Genomic DNA, 17,124 nt, shown 5'->3' on the forward strand with positions numbered 1-17,124 from the left:
TGCTGCTCAGCCAGCTTCTTGGTTGCTGCTCCTAAGGTGACTGGGTGCAAAGGAAGCAGCAACCAAGACTGGTTGTTCTGAATTTGCAATAGAAAAGGTAAAGGTTTTCACTTGACATGGTGCTCATCTCCGTTACTAAGCTGAGGGAGCTAGTATTGTCAGAGATGATTCCATGGTCACGTGGCCAACATGACTACATGGAGAATAGTAGATCTAATATCAAAAAAAAATATGTGTTGGGGTGTGCTAGGATTGCTACCCAAAAGGAAAGGGGATGGTAACCCCCGCAAAATTGGAGACTACTGCACTAAAACTTTGTTTTGATCGTAATGTAACTAATGTAAACTAGTGCAATTTAAAGCACTTGGACTATAACACGATGATGACTACGACAATGATGATGACAGTGAAAATCAATTTTAGAAATGTTTCATGAGACTGGATGTAACATGGGATCGGTGGGAGAAGGAAGAGGAAGGACACAAGGGAGGAACAGAGGGAAGCCAGGCTTATTTCAGGAAAGATATTGGATGCAATTTATGAATAGGCAGGTATGATCAAAACAAAAAAATAATGGAGAATCTTGATATTGCCAGATACTTTTTTTCCATTTGGAGGTGCTGTAACAGAGCAGTAATGAAGATAATGTCAGGAGAAGAGCTACCTCTACCCAAACAGAGTTCAGTAGAGGAAAAGCAGGATATAAATATAACTAATGAATACACAAAATAATAGGAGTGCTTTTAAAAATCACTTTAGTCAAACAGAATCCACCAGAACTTTGTCCCTATTCCACAGCCTTATCAGTGGGGAATTTGGAAACCATGGCTATTGTTCAAGCTTTCAGATGAGCTGTGGAATTGTTATGCTAACTGGTTTATATATGAACCATTGCTTGCCTCCAAGTGAAGTGAATCAAGAGCAAGTCTGTTTTGTTTTCAGATTCTGAAAGAATGGCTGTATGCGTCAGTGGATTAGCCAGTTGATTAAGATGAGGAAGTATATGTTGTAATTGCATGTTGATGAAAAGATTTTTTTTAATCTCCCATTGCTATTATATTTGGAGCAAGGGGGAAAAAAGCACAGGGACCATCTATTTAAAATACCAGACTAATTAATACACTGAAGGAACGCTAGAGACATAGTTGTAAGCCCTGGAATTTCCCCTACCGTTCAGTTCTGCTTGCAACCATGCATAATGGTACTCTTGGTACCTTCCATGTCCCAAAGAACAAGCAGATGGGGGTTTGGTTGCGGGAGGGAGGGAGAGTTAAAGGAAAGGAAAGTGAGGGGGAGCTCATTTGCTCTCTTTGGTCCTTTGCTGCTGGTGCTTTTTTTTTTAAAAACTATGGCTTTTTCCGTGCAAGGGCTTTCATAATTAAAGGGGGGAAAGTAAATTAATTACATGAATATTAAAAGGTTACTCATCCATTTTAACATTTGGTCACTAGTTGGCTAATGAAAAGGAACTCGGGGGGGGGGGGGGGCAAGGGGCCTGGAGGCCTGCCATGCCGATTCTCCTTGTTTCTTTAGGGAGCCACATGCTGAAGCAATGATTGTGCGTGACAGATTCTGGAAACAATGAGTCTACGCACAGCTCATCCAGACGAAGCTTGCTTTGCTAAATTGCACCAATAGCAGGGTGGCCTACAGGCAAACAAAATAGTTAAACAATACATAATAAAAGTTTTTATTTGGTATTTCCTGTGAGGCTGTGCCAGTTGCCAGGGAGTGTTCTCTTCCACCCCCCACAACATCACAGGTTTTGGTTGTATTAATTGTTGGCCACAGCTGGCAAAGAACCAAACTATCAGGGACAGATAAGGAAGGGAGGGAGAGAAGGGGAATGGCATCTGGACACTGAAGGGAGAGAGAAGGGGGGGATTGCACAAAAATTACAGCATATATCTGGAATTTTCCAGCTAACGATGTGCGGATGTGGTAGTGCTAGAGAAAAAGAGCCAAACTGAGCCTGCTTTGTTCAGTGAGAGAGAGGCCCCCTGTAACATTCCTTTTAGCTGTGTATATTTTGGCTTCAGTTGTGCCGTGTTAACTATATGCTGTGTATGGAACAGATCACTTGTTAGCTGCATGTATGTATTGATTTTGTTGCAGTCAGTAAAAACACTGTCTTCAGAATACCCAAATGTCTGTAAAGCAATACTGGAAGCTGCTTTTGCTGTTTTGTAGCTGCATAATATTAAGGAGGAGGAAAAATGCAAAAAATGCAGGACAACAGCTGCCTTTAGGGGACACATGGGTGCAATGAAAGCAGCCTTTCTAAAACTTATCAATGAAGTGAAAGAATTTAGAGCTAGCTGATGTAATGAAAAGGCCTGTGACTTAACATGATTGCTTGGGGTAAAAATAGGAAGTGCCATAACTGAGGAGCTTTAATATAACTTTTCTGTACTGTCCATCATTCTTGACAATTAAGCAATTGACTTACTGTTAAGTGGATGTTTTACAGTATGCTAAGTGATTATTCTTTCCCCTTCCCCCCTCTCCCTCTCTCTAACACACACACATATCTGCAGGAAGCAATTGAAATCAGGGGCTAAAAGTATTTGGTAAGTTTCAAGGGCAGATAATTAAATGATCACTGAACAGATTTGATACATGTTGTCAAACTGCAGATGCAAGTAAAGCAAAAATGGAAAGTATTGCATGAAATGTGCATAAGTAAAAAGTAAAGTAAAATGTGCATAAGTGCATAAGACCATGCTTTGGATTGCATGTACAGGTTGCCAATTTCTGTTATATCCAGAGGTCAGGGCTTGTTGGCATGTATTAGCTCTAGAATGACCACTGTGAATTCACCTCAGTCTGTCATAGAATGGCTTACAGTCTAAAATAAAGATAGGGAGGGAGGGAAGGAAGAAAGGAAATGTAAGAACATATACAAAGTTGAGTTTAGCTTACTTACAATTCATAAAAACAAAATGAAGGTAATAATGTACTTCAGATGATGTTCACCCATGGGTGGCTGCACAAGCCCACCAACACCACCAATTGACCCTCCCTAAACCTCTGTCTGACCACAATATTTTAATTTTTAAAACTAAAAATAGCCTTCATGCCTTCTAGTGGCCATGTGGGGACAATGGCACCATGTTCCCCACATTTTAGTGTTTTGGATTGGATGGGGGGAAGAATTGTTTCCCACGGTCCCTTGCACGTCTTTTTCATTTAAAAAACCCAATAACCTACAATGCTTCTCTTGAATGGAAATGCTACTGTAAGTATGGTTTCACATATGAAAAAGAGGTTGGATGTAGGCTTGTAACTTCCTGGCTGCTAGACCTTTCATCTTTCTATCTGACTGTCCCACCAGGGACAGTCTGGAAAATGTTCGTTTTCATGCTAACAAGACAACATTAAACTACTAAAAGTTAATTAAGTAACAGATTTTTTTTTAAAAAAATTAATTAATGGAATTTCATTCATTACTTCATAAATTAATTTGTTAATTTTTAAAATATAACATTAAAATGATTTTAACACTACCAAAACAACCAATAACAAATGAAAGTAATAAATAATGTTGATCATTATTCACAATAATGTCACTGGCACTTCGATAATGAATTTGAAAACTGTTGTTTTCAGATTGTAACAAATTTAGAGTAACAAATTAATTTTGACAATTTATTCTCTCTCTCTCTCTCTAATTATCATCTTATTCTTGTGCCTCCCCTGAATGAAAAATATCAGGATAACTAACAAAAAAAGTGAATGAGAGGGATCATCATCACAGAGGAGGCATAGCGAACAGGCAGGAGTTAATGTTGCCACTTTTCTTTTTGTCTCCCATTTTTTAATAGCTCAGAGAACTTTTCTTTGTCATCATAACTTTGATTATAATAAGGATTATTTATGTCATCGTAGCTTTAATTTTGATTTTTATACTACTTTCTATCACAATTTTAGCAGAAAATAAATAATACAGTAGTGCATACCATTTTTGAATTGATAGAAATTGCTTCAAAAATTTAAAACAATTTTTAAAAAAATATATATTTAAGTAAAGAAGCTTTTTGGATAAAGAAAAATAGCAAAAAATAAGTAAAGGCATAAGAAATGAAAAACTATGGGGGGGGGATATAAACTTGTGCTATTATAATTCAGCCTTTAAAACTGATCGGTGACCTTTTCATTCCAATAATTTGAAAGCTTTCTCCCAATGTCTTTAGTCAAGCATTTAACAAATTAAGGCTAGGTTCTGACTTGACAGGAGGAGCCAGCAAAAAAATTGGCAACCTTAACATAGGCCTGTTACAGACAGCCAAAATAAAACTGCTTCGAGTCACAGTGGAGGTATGGTGTTTCAATGATGCATGCGTCCTAAGAGTCCAGAAATCGCACCAAAGCCACACTCCAGCCCTAAGGACTGGAGCGTGGCTTTGGTGTGGCTTCTGGACTCTTGCATCATTGAAACACCATACCTCCACTGTGACTCGAAGCAGCTTTATTTTGGCTGTCTGTAACAGGCCATAGTTGCACCTGGGGGGGCTTTGATAGCAGGTCAATGAGAGGGAGGCAGTGGTAGAGCGATGCAGAAGTTACACTGCAGGGAAAAAAACCAGTAAACTCAGCAAGGCTTCTAGGGTTGGTAAGAAATTTAGCGGTGGGTACAGTTTCATAAAATCTGAGGCACGTTTGTAATAAAAGCAATAAAAGATGCCTAAGCTATAGAGGGGTACTGTTTACTATGCTTTATTCAGAAGAAGAGAAACTAAAATCTCTGAGGTCCACCTAAGAGTGAATGCTCCCTTTTAGCGCCGGCCTGTCTTTAATTTTGAGTCTAGTGAGAATTTGCCAGGAGGAGGAATCACCACTACCAGCTTCAGCTGCGCTCATTGGCTAGGCAGGAAGAAAGCATTTCTTCCTAAATTGGATGCTTCCTTCTCTCTTGCAGACTGGCTATGCTGTTTCACAGCCTTGTAATCTGTAGTCCATTGTTTGCAGCTGGAACCTTGGCACTTTGAGGAACAGAGAGAGAAACAGAGAGGGAGTGCATGTCTGCATCTAGCATATGAGTGACCCTTTGGGCAGAGAGAAGGGGGCTCTTTCCTGTGACCTGGGTAGTGGATTTGGAACACACTGTTATCCCAGTATTCTGTGTCACTGCCAGAGTCTTGACAGGTTTATGCCTGGGGTGGGATAGGGAAAGCATCCTTTGTAAGGAAAGTTATTTCCTTCCTAAAATGTTGTGGCCACATCCTCCAAGGGGTTAACAAGGGATCTGTTTTGGAACAGAGGCAGAAGGTCATGGCGGCAACAGCAAAGGCTTGTGGAGCCTGCCTTTAAGAACTGTTCACCCTGTATTTCTCACCCAAGGGATTGTAAACATTGGCTTTCAGCCACAGTTTTCTACAGAATCTCTCTGTCCTGGCAGCATACAGAGGTACAGGTTTTAGCAGAAACTGTAAGACACATTCTCTCGCACACTTTCCCTCTCTCACATACATTCACACATGTATTATTCCTGTCTATCTGGAACAACATTTTTGTTCCAGGGGGAAAGATGGAGGGGGACAACAAGGTGGGATGTACCATTGCTAGGAAATATGGAAACACAGAACTAGGCTTGTTTCATAGTGCTTCATATGTAATATAGCTGCCTTTCTCAGGCAAAACTTTCTTGACTTCGAGGAATGTGTAGAATGCTGTCATATAATCAGCAGCCATAAGAGCCCCCCCTTTTTTAATCTAGTGTTTGTTAGTAACTAGCAATATCATTCTTATCTTGCTGTCCTTTAGCTGGATGTAGTGCCTTCAGACATGAGAACTAGAAACATGAAAGCACTTGTTACCTTGAACATTCTTTGGCATTGTGTATTTGTCTGTGACCCTTCAACTTGTGAAAAGAAAGTGCTTTTTAGAAACAGATTATAAGCAAGTCTATCCACAACATAACAGTCAGCTACATAATCTTGAATTTCAGATACAAAGGTTGTACCCTGTATTCTGGTTATCACAGAACAGAGAACCATATATATTGCTCCTGTGTTAGAAAAGGTCTTTCTTTACAGCTTGAATCACAGGGAAGCCAGACAGGATCTGACTTTCTTGCAGTGGCACCTTAGCCAGAAAGTGAAATTACCTGTTCGATTGCAGCTCCTAGAAGCACTTAGCCAATGTGCCACCAGCCATCCTCGTGGGGAGTTCTGGAATCTGTAGTATGAAAACAAAAGGCCAAAACACACTGCAGAAATAATCCAGTTTGAAACCACTTTAACTGCCCTAGCACAGTTCTAGGGAATTCTGGGAAGTGTAGTTTTGTGAGACATTTAGCCTTCTCTGTCAGAGGGTTCTGGTGCCACAATAAGCTACAATTCCCAAGCTTCCCTAGCACTAAGCCAGAAAAGTTAAAGTAGTCTCAAATTAAATTATGTCTGCAGTGTGTTTGGGGCCAAAGTTTCCAAGTTCTGACCTTCTCTTCTATTTTGGAGCAGTCATTATTTGCCTGAAATGTCTGATATGCCCAGGGGATGAGACTTGTACATTTCATTTGGGGTAATCCTGTATTTCCGTTGTTAATTGAGCTTTGTCTTCCAGATACATATGGCCACAATAAATAATCTATAAATCAATAAATCAGTCCAGGACCCCTGGGTGCTATTTAAAAAAAGCTGATGGATCTTGGACCTAGTACTTTTGTAAATGTATTCTATTGATTAATGGTCCTATTAAATGTGAATTTTAAAGTAATTGTCCATCTTTCAATTATTCTAGATATCTCTCTTGTCTCATCGTTTGTCTGGCCAAGCTATTAACTGTTCAGAAGGACTTTCGTCCTTTATATATTATTGGACTTCAGATGCCATAAAAATATCTAAAAAGCAGTACCTTCCTTAAACCTGACTAGTCCCAAATTACCATTTCAGATTAACTCAGACCTCTTAGAAGTTTATTAAATCAAACTAATTTCCTCCTCCTTTTTGGAAAACATCAAATTGCACCAATCAGCCATTACCCCCATATTGTCTGATACTGGGTCAGCTGTTCCTCCATATAATCTGATACTGAGATTTCAGTATTTGAATCCAGTGCTAGCAACATCTTAAGAATCAGAGCTATCATATCAAAGTAGAGCAGTCCTCCCTAACTCAGCACTGTCTGAATGGCTTGGACTACAACTCCCATAACCTTGAAATCGCATGACAGCAAGCTGATCTGTTTGGTGGTAATGGGAATACAAATCTGGGATACCAGGTTGCGGAAGTCTCAGGTTCAATCAGAGGTACCTTTTATTTTATTTTTAAAATGTAAGGGTATCCAATAGCACCTACAAGACTTAAGTGGTTGGGCGGGGGAGAATTTACACCATAAGCTTTTGTGAACTACAATCCATTTTATGAGATGCAAGTCACTTATTTTCTTGTCTAGAATTGACAGTGTTTCCTTGATGTCTTTCGACTCTCTGTGTTTTTAACATTAAAACACCCACACATACTTGCAAAACTATACACAAACCCCTCTATTTCTAAAAGTTTCAATAGTGCTGTGCATTTAAGCACAAAATTACAAGACATGCTCCAATGTCGCAGCTGATCTAAAGCAAATATTCTGCAGTGTTGCTTTTAAACACTGCAGTTACTAATGGCAACTGGTTGCTTTTCAAGGTCTACAAGGATCAGGTACAAATAACTTTTAAAAGATAACTTCCCACCATCCTACCACTATCACATTCTCATTTGGTGAGGATACAGAAGAAGAGTCTTCTTAGGTCGCGTTCTCACTTGCCTATAAAGCAGATCATGAAGCGAATTAAGAGGTGTCGTTCCCACTGATGCCCGAATTAGTTCCTCAATGCCCCGGAATCATTTCCACTGTGATTCGATTCAAAATCAAATTATATCGTATAATTCGAATTAGACGCCTATAAACCGGTTTAAAAAAAATAGTAGGTTATAACGCGGGTTATTTTTGAAAGCGGGGTACGATTTGCGGTATCCAAATGGGAATGAAAGGGTTTCTGATTCAGGAACCTGGAGATGGGAGGAGCAACATTCAAGGGGCTGGCCTAGGGGTATCACCCTCTTTGTTTTCTTTCTGCATCGCCGGCACCATGTTCTTCCATTCGTATAGCATTTACCTCCCCTCTGCTCCTCATTCATAGACCGATGTGTGAGGAGAGCCATTGAACACAATTTTTAACTATTCTTTTTTCTTTTTTCACCTCTGCATGAGCGCCTGAGCAGCAGATGGGCTTTGCAATACATGCCTACTTTATCGCCCTCCAAACAGCCCAAGGAGCAATGGGGGAGGCAAAGCGATTTTTGGGAAAGGAGAGCCTGGACGCCCAGGGATCTGAGGGGGGGGGTCGAGCCTTATCTTCTCTCTTCCCCAAAGATTCTCTCCCCAATAATGAAGCCCGCTGCCTTCTCCTCCTTGATCCGATTTGCCAAGCCTCCTTCTAGTCTGGGGAGACACAACAGAAGAGCCTTGGATACAGCCAATTTTCATTGGCTGCCCTAAAAATAAAATAACCCTAGACTTGTGACGTCTGAAGCCTAGGCACTTGATTGACAGCTTGTGGACACAAATGGGAATGGGGAGCAAGTTAATCTGCTTTAAAATAAAGTGATTTAAAATAAATGGGAACGAAAGCAGAGTCTAAATGAATCGAGGTAATTTGCCCCTTTTGGTAATGGAAACGATGGAAAAAATTCAAATTATTCCCGGAACATAATCCAAATCAGAATCGCGCCAATATAATCCATTTTATCTGCCAGGTGGGAACGCCCCCTTAGTAGCTGCTCCCTCATTCTGGAATACCCTTCCATGGGAAGCTAGGCTGGCATGAAAATACCTTTTTGTTTAAGCAGGCTTTTAATGAGTAATTTTTAACTTTTGTCTGCTTTATTTGTAACTTTTGTACGCCTTTTGAAGTATTTTACACTGTTTCAGTGTAATTATTTTTAATTGTCTTTAAACTTTTATTGTTAGGTTTTAATTCTTTTTGTGAACTGCCTTGGGTCCCACTTCAGGAGCAAGATGGTATATAAAGTAATTAATTATCCAATTAATTAATACAGCTGGCTGAGCACTAGAAGGCTTGCTTTTAAGTCAGGATATATAGGATTTTGTGTGTGTGAGTGTGTGTATGTGCCTTCAAGGCGCCTGCCGATTTATGGCAACACTATGAGTTTCTTAGGCAAAGAATACTCTTAGGTGGTTTTGCCAATTCCTTCCTCTGAAACATAGCCTACAGCACTTGGTATGCATTGTTGGTCTCCCAGGGCTTAGCTTCCAAGATCAGACTAGATCTGCTGCCTTTAGGGTATTTAGGCCAAACATTGTGCTTCACAATAAATAGGTATGTGAAAAGAGAAACCTTGCCTAAATACATACCCTTCCTAGCTATCACTCCTAAAGGCTCTTGTTTACTGAAGGGAGGGTATGATGGGTCTTTGCCTTTGAGACTTGGCCTCAAGGTGTAAAACGCAACACAGAAATCCTAAAACTGGGTGGTTCTGTGGCAAAAAAATATTTTCAAAGAATGACCTTTTAACTGGAATGTTAGGCTTTGTAGATGCAAGAGCTGTGTAAGATTTTAAATCTACTGCTAGTCTTGACATATGCTATAGCCACTGCTTGATTAGGAACTCTTTAAGATCCAGTTCTGTCTGGTAATGTCCCTAATGCATGAGGCTTTATTTAAAAACCACTATACTGAGATGAGGTGCCTTCCACTGGTGTTTATATACATGCATGCTTCTACATATAGTGAAAGAACGGATATACCTAGAAATATTCTAACAGCATCAACATTCTAGGAATGTGGTTCTTCCTAGAAACAGAAAATTCTGAGTAGTCTTGTGTTTAAACTGCAAAAGAAAAAGAACAACTCTTCCATTTGAGCTTTGTTCTGTAGCTTTTTGTTTTCTTTTCTTTCTTTAGAAGACACAAACATCTTAATATAGGCCATATAACATATATACATGTTGACATGAAAGTGCTGTGATAAGTACTTCTGGAACCTCCTTTATTTGCTTTGATCAGTTCTTATTTTTAAAAGTTGTTCTGATATTTTCACCAGTAGGCTGTGAACAATAATACCCATTTAAACTGGCAATCTATAAAGAAGGTTAGATATTACATAAGAGGACATAACAAACAGAAATTTGATTGAAAAGATGCTGTATGGTTGTTACCACAAAGCCAGAACTTGGAATGCTATCATTTCAAAATATATATTTAATGTGTTGTATTGCTTCTTACAGAGCTCAGCAAAGTAGTTGTTGTTAAAGTCACCCAAAAGAATTGCAGTAGCATTGTTATTGCTACTCATTAAATTACTCTTTGCATTTTTCAAATAGGGAAAAACAGTTGCGAGGAGGCCAGAAGTCTGTCCTCCCAGCATGATTTGCCCTAACATTTAGAATATTTTGCCATTGGGAAACCCCTCATTATTCCAAAAGAGTAATGCATTGTGACTAATTTTATTTAGACAGGTCTTTGAGTTTTTAATTTGTTGTGGAAGAAGGATTTTTAAATAGGACATGCTAGAGTTTTAGCTTTATATTTAGCTTTATATTTCAAACATTTAAAAATATTTTAAAACAGAATTTTATTAGGATTGTTCTACATGCTGTTTTAGTTTATTTTGCTTTCACCTACAGTGTAAACTGCCTTGGGCCTCATATTAGGAGAAAGGTAGGTGCTAAAGGCACTACCTTTCCATGATGGTGGGATTGCATGCTCCTGTGATTCAAGAGGCTATTCCAATGGTAGCAGTGCTGCTGGTAGGGACTCCCATGTCACACAATGACATGTTTCCCATGTTGTTAAGAAACCAGACTAAATGTGCCAAACGGCTCATGGGCAGCAGCAGCAGCAATGTAGGGTGACACTGGCAGAAGATATTTCAGGGATAATAGCAGAGGCACCACAGCTAGTGCTTATTATTACAGTACTGTGCTAAGTGAGGCACCAATACACCTCCTTTTGGAGATCTTTTATCATAAAAACCCTATGATGAGACAATCCAAAATGAAATGAAATACAGTGGTCCCTCCACATTTGCTGGGATTATGGGTGAAGGATCCCTGGGAATGTGGAACAACCACAAATAAAAATACGTTATTCTTTTTATCTAAGAGAACACCTCTCCAGGAATCTCTAGGTCCTCCAGTGTAACTCTGTGATCAATGTTTGGCAGACGTTGATCATAGAATCATGCTGGAGGACCTCCAAATGCCTAGAGAAGGGTTTTCTCTAGGAACATATATGTTCTCCAGCACAACTTTATGGCCAACTTCTGGCAGAGGTACACTGGAAGACCTAGGGATTCCTTGAGAGAACATATTAATCAAACCCACAAATAATCAAATCCACAAAAGTTGAAGCTGCAAATGTGGACGGCCAACTGTAGTTCCAGAAGAGGAGACTCCCCGTTTGGAAGGCACTGAATGAGCTACTGGGGAAAGCAGAGGACAATTGCAAGTAGCACTGTGGCTAATGACACAACTGGACTCAAGCTGAAATAACATTCAGCTTTTCAGGTGCTCAGAGGTGAAAGGACAGTCCAAAGCTGGAATATGAGAAGCAGGAATCAGGGGAGGCTAGACTTTGGAGTTTATCGCACTGGCCCTAAAATGGGCCCAGTGTGTTCTAAGTGTGTGTGCACGCGCACACGGAATGGGATGGGGCCCAGAACTCCATTTTATCGCACGCTCTCCTACTTGGATGTACCTTTGGTGTTGTGGCAACTGAGAAAAAGCCTTCCCTCTAGTATCTTAAAATGCAGGCAGGTTCATAAAGGGAGGTACATGGGCTAAACACACAGGCCAAAATAAAGCTGCTTTGGGTCAATTTGGAGGTATGCTGTTTAAATGACACACACACCTTAAGATGTCAGAAGCTGTGCCAAAGCTGCGCTCCAGTCCTTAGGACACTTTGGCGCAGCTTCCAGCCTCTTGGGACACATGCATCCTTTAAACAGCATACCTCCAAAGTGACCTGAAGCAGCTTTATTTTGGCCTGTCTATTCGAGCCCACAGTGTTTCAGATAGTTGGGACCCAAACTGTATAGGGATTTTTTTTAAAATGTTGTTTATCCATGAGTCACCTTGGATCCATTCTGGGAGAAAGGTGGCATATTAAACAAACAAACAAACAAACAAACAAACAAACAAATTATAGTTATAACCAGCACTTTGAAAGTTGAACTATTTCAATGAGGGAGTTATTTATAAGAATAAAAACAGGCAATCCAGCTAATTCAGTATGTTAAATAAATTGCAAGTACAGCAGCACTGGAATAAAGAATGCAGCTTCTATACAAGAAGCTCTTTATGAATGAGCCATTCTTCAGAACGCTCCAAACTATTAATTACTTCAATATACCATCTTCTCTAAAGGTCAAATGAAATTGACAACACATGAGATGTTCCTTTTCTGAGTGTACAAAGTCTTACAGTGTTGGCTTACATGAACACAGGTATAGCATTAGCAAACAGCGTTGGTGAAGCAAGAAGTGTTAACAAAGCAATAGTCCATTCCTCTGTTCTTTGTATAGCTCTTATTCTTAGTCCTTCCAAAATCAGCCCAAGAAAATAATGTGGTTCATTATAACTGTTGAACATCAGTGATTTTGGGAGTAACTGAATGAATACATTTGGGCATTGTTTATTTATTTATTTAGATTTCTGATTTTTTAAAATCAGTCCTGTGGATGTTTTTAAGTATTTAGATATTACTTAGGTATTTGAACTATATTTATGCTTGACAATCAGGCTTAGGAATAGACACTGCATGTTCAAGTAGCTATTTTTATAATATATGAACTAGCAGCAGTATATTAAAAGGAGGTATTACCTAAATATACTTTTAAATCCCAAATATAGGATAGCACTTTCTAAAGTCCAAAACACACTGCAGAAATACTGTAATCCAGTGTGAGACTGTTTTAACAGGCCTGGCTCAGTGCTAGGGAATTCTGGAAACTGTAGTTTTGTGAGACACTTAGCCTTCTCTATCTGAGAGCTCCAGTGCCAAAATAAACTTCAGTTCCCAGGATTCCCTAGCACTGAGCCAGGGCAGTTAAAGCGGTCTCAAACTGGATTACTTCTGCGATGTTTTTTTGGCCATAGTAACTTTTGTATGATTTTAAACCAATTTTCTAGTGTTATAATGTGGTGTTTTACAATTGCTTTTAAAACCTTTTGTAAAAGTTTTTGACTTGTTGTTATGGAAGGCACCTTGGGTCCTGGCCTGAGAGAAAGGTGATGAGTAAATTAAATCAGTAAATAGGAGCATACTTATATAAAGTCAATTTTTCATCTTTGTAACCTCACTAGGAAGCTAAATGGAATCATGGAATGAATTATGTAGGTTTAACAGGTGTTTCAGTAATTTTTTCCCCTCAGCTTATGGTATAGTTTAGTGGTCCCCAAACTGTACTCTTTAAGGGATTTTGGACTTCAGCTCCCAGAATCCCAGACTATGGGCCAACATGGCTGAGGCTTCTGAAAGCTGAAGTCCAAAATCTCTTGAAGGGCACAGTTTGGGGACCACTGGACTATAGCTAAAGGTTGTGAATTTTATGTTATAGCACAATCTTTGAAATATAAAGAAGACAGATCCAGGAATAATCAACCACTGCAGATCCAATCTAGATCCCAGTGTGGACACGCCAAAATAAAGCTGCTTCAGATCACTTTGGAGGTATGCTGTTTAAATGCTGCATGTGCCCTAAGAAGCCAGAAGCCATGCCAAATCCACAGTCCAGTCCTAAGGACTGGAGCGCAGCTTTGGCACAGCTTCTGGCATCTTAAGATGTATGTGTCATTTAAACAGCATGCCTCCAAAGTGACCCGAAGCAGCTTTATTTTGGACTGTCTGTTCGGGCCCAATGATTACAATGGAGCAAGAATGCAAAGTGGAATTCTGAGCAGGTTCCAAAGGGAGGGAGCTTGTTGTTACATGGCTTGAACTAGACTGTAGCTCATGGTGATCCTGCCATGGGTGTTTTATTAAGCTAAAGTCTACCACAATTGTCTTAGGCCAAGAGAGTGTTTCCATTGCTGAGTGGGAATTTACACCCCAATCTCCAGAATCCTAGTCCAGCATTCAAACCAGGGCACCATACTGACTGTCTCAGCTGAGAAAATATCCATAAAAGTAGAAGTGCATCTTCATTGTAGAAATAAAGCTGCTTCATATCACTTTAACTGCCATGGCTTCATCCTACAGAATCCTAGGATTTGTACTTTTGTGAGGCCCAAGTATGCTTTAACAGACAAAAACTAAACACCTTGTAAAACTATAAAGTCAAGGATTCCATAGGATGGAGCAACAGCAGTTCAAAGTAGTGTTCAACTGCATCATTTCTACGCTGTAGATAAAATGTGTATCTACATCTATGCACCCTAAGATACCCAGAGTGAGCAAACTATAACACTCTAGATGTTGTGAGAGTGCAATTCATTACTATTTGCTATGCTGACTATGGCTAATGGGAGCAAGAGACCAAGAACATTACGGTTTGTCCACCCTTCTATTAATCTCTTTTGGCTTTTTCTTGTCCATAAAGTTGATTTCTGTTGATATATAAAAGGAAGATTGATCCTTCCAGGGCATACAGTTCCTCCAGTAAATCCTGGTCCTCTGGGACACTTCTATGTGACTTGTTTAATTTTCATACACTGAATTTTTAAAACTTACCCACATATACTCGACTATAAGTTGACCTCATGTATAAGTCGAGTACAAATTTGGGGGCAAAATTGTGGATTTTGATATGACTTATGGATAAGTCGAGGGTAAAATTTAGGGGCATATGACAAAGGATCTAAAGGATGAAGCAAAGCAAAACAGTGCCATAAAACTTTAAAAAAATCCCAGCAGGCATAACTGTCTGTGCTCACACTAAATGCTGAATGGATAAGCGAGTAGAGGGGGGTCAGTGTTTCCAGGGCAGTGGGCAGATTACACTCTTACTTTTTTCACCAGGGGATAGTTCCCTTTTCTAATAAGAGTTAAAATGCAGTATTTATATTGACCCATGGGTAAATGGACTTGGTTTTGGGGGTCAAATTTTTGACTAAAATTTCTAGACTTACATATGAGTATATACAGTAGTTTGTTTTAACTGTTGTAAGCTGACTTGAGTCCCAAACTGGGGGAAAAGGCAGGATATAAATATAATCTTTGAAGTTTGTCGCATGGGCCCTGAAAGAGGCCCATTGCATTCCAAAACGGGGGTGCGCATGGGCGTGCACGGAACAGGATGGGGCTAGGAACGCATCTTACTGCACAAGGGAATGGCGCCACTGCCGCCGGGCATTCCAATCACATCCTACATCCGTTCCAGAGGATGTGATTTCTGAGAACTTTTCCAAAGCGTTCTCAGAAATTGTGCCCTCTGGAACAGATGTAGGACATGATTGGAACGCCCGGTGCCAGCAGCACCATTCCCTTGTGCATTAAGATGCGTCCCTAGCCCCATCCTGTTTGTTCCGTGCGCGCCAGTACGTGCCCCCGTTTTGGAACACAACAGGCCCATTTCAGAGCCCGTGCGATAAACTTCAATATCTAAAAGTTCTTCTTTATGGGGAAAAAATCATAGTATGTATGTGTTTATGCACCTTCAAGTCACCTGTCAATTTATGGCAACCCCATGAGGTTCACAGGATTTTCTTAGGCAAGTGATACGCAGATACGGTTTGGTCAGTTCTTTCCATTGAGCTATAGCCTACAGCACCTGGTATTAATTGGCAGTTACCTATCCAAGTACTAACCAGGACTGACCCTGCTTAGCTTCCAAACTCAGACAGGATCTGGTGCTTTGGGGGTATTTAAGTTACTACCTAATTTACTAACCTTGAATAAACACTTTCACTTAATTGAAAAATAGAACTAGAAACAAGAAAGAGGATGTTCTGTGCTAATTATTGAGTTCACCGTATCTTGTCTTCAGAATAATTTATACTTTTCCTGATCTATAACAGTGAATGCAATATCCACAAATATTTCTTTGATTTCTCTGTGAAAAGTAAGGTGAAAAAGAGGGAAATGTTCTTCAATCATCATATGGATTCACTGTATCATAAAACTATTGTTGGGGGTTTAGAGAAGACTTAGCAACAAGAAAAGTTATCTGTGGTTATTCCGTTCATTCAAGTTCTTTGAATGCAAGCAGACACAGTTTGCCATTCTCAGCTTGAACCTCAAGCCTGCAGATAACACATCCTGTGATGATTGTTTCCATCAAAAACATTACACAGTTGTAGATCTGCTTATTCAAAGTCCATTTTACTAAAACCGTTCGCAATCTTCTCTTCAAAACATTTCAGCTCTTTTTTTTAAAAAAGCTAAAGAATTAAAAACAAATTTCCAAATTACTAATTTATGTCTTTCCCTCTTCCCTAACCAGCACTCTCATGTCAATGCCTTTGGGCAGCATGACATTGCCTGAAAAGGAAAGCCTAAAAAAAAAAGGTCTTTCAGACAAAAGCAACTGTGCAGTGTTTAACACACACACACACACCACATCCATAAGTTTATTGTTCTCAGCATTCAAACTGAAGCATTTTGCTGACAAAATGCCATTTCCCCCTTCCAACTGCCATGTCAGTTGCAACATTGCTGCATGGGATAGGTTTGTGCAGATATCATGGGCATATATTGGCTAGTGGTAGTCACCTAACTGGTGACAATTTGCACAACCTCTCCTTTCTGATCACCAGATTTTTTGGTGAATTTTAAAAGAGCTTCCTCCCCATTCCCCACTGTCCTATAGAGCAGGAGTGGACAACCGTGGCCTTCCATATGTTTTCAAGGGCCATAGTTAATCATTCCTGCTTTAGAAGGTGAGTGTTCAAGCACAGTTAAAAACAAAACCAGTGAACATTAGTATGGCTGTTTCTTGCTGCAAGACTATTCCCCATAAAAGGAGTTGGAATATTATACAGTTTGGGCTTGACTGTAGTTAGTACAAACATTGTTGTGACAAGAGAAAATCATTTTTAACAAGTTGGAAAGAACTTAGAAATAACTGTTTCAACTGCATCTTTTCTAGTTCTCTAAAAGAATATGCATTTCCTGGTGAAAAGACTTATGTTAATGACACACAATAAGAAAGCAGTCATATCTGTCTATTTTTTACTTCCC

At 39.6% G+C, this 17,124-nt stretch overlaps 1 protein-coding gene across 1 annotated transcript in view; it reads left to right on the forward strand.

Moving 5' to 3' along the window:
* CDK6 (cyclin dependent kinase 6) overlaps positions 1 to 17,124 on the forward strand; it is a 123,004-nt gene that overhangs the window by 72,088 nt on the left and 33,792 nt on the right. The window lies entirely within an intron of this gene.

The sequence above is a fragment of the Sceloporus occidentalis genome, unplaced genomic scaffold, assembly GCF_023333645.1.
Source record: "Sceloporus occidentalis isolate IW3139 unplaced genomic scaffold, rSceOcc1.0.p SCAF_7, whole genome shotgun sequence".
Classification (NCBI taxonomy): Eukaryota; Metazoa; Chordata; class Lepidosauria; order Squamata; family Phrynosomatidae; genus Sceloporus; species Sceloporus occidentalis.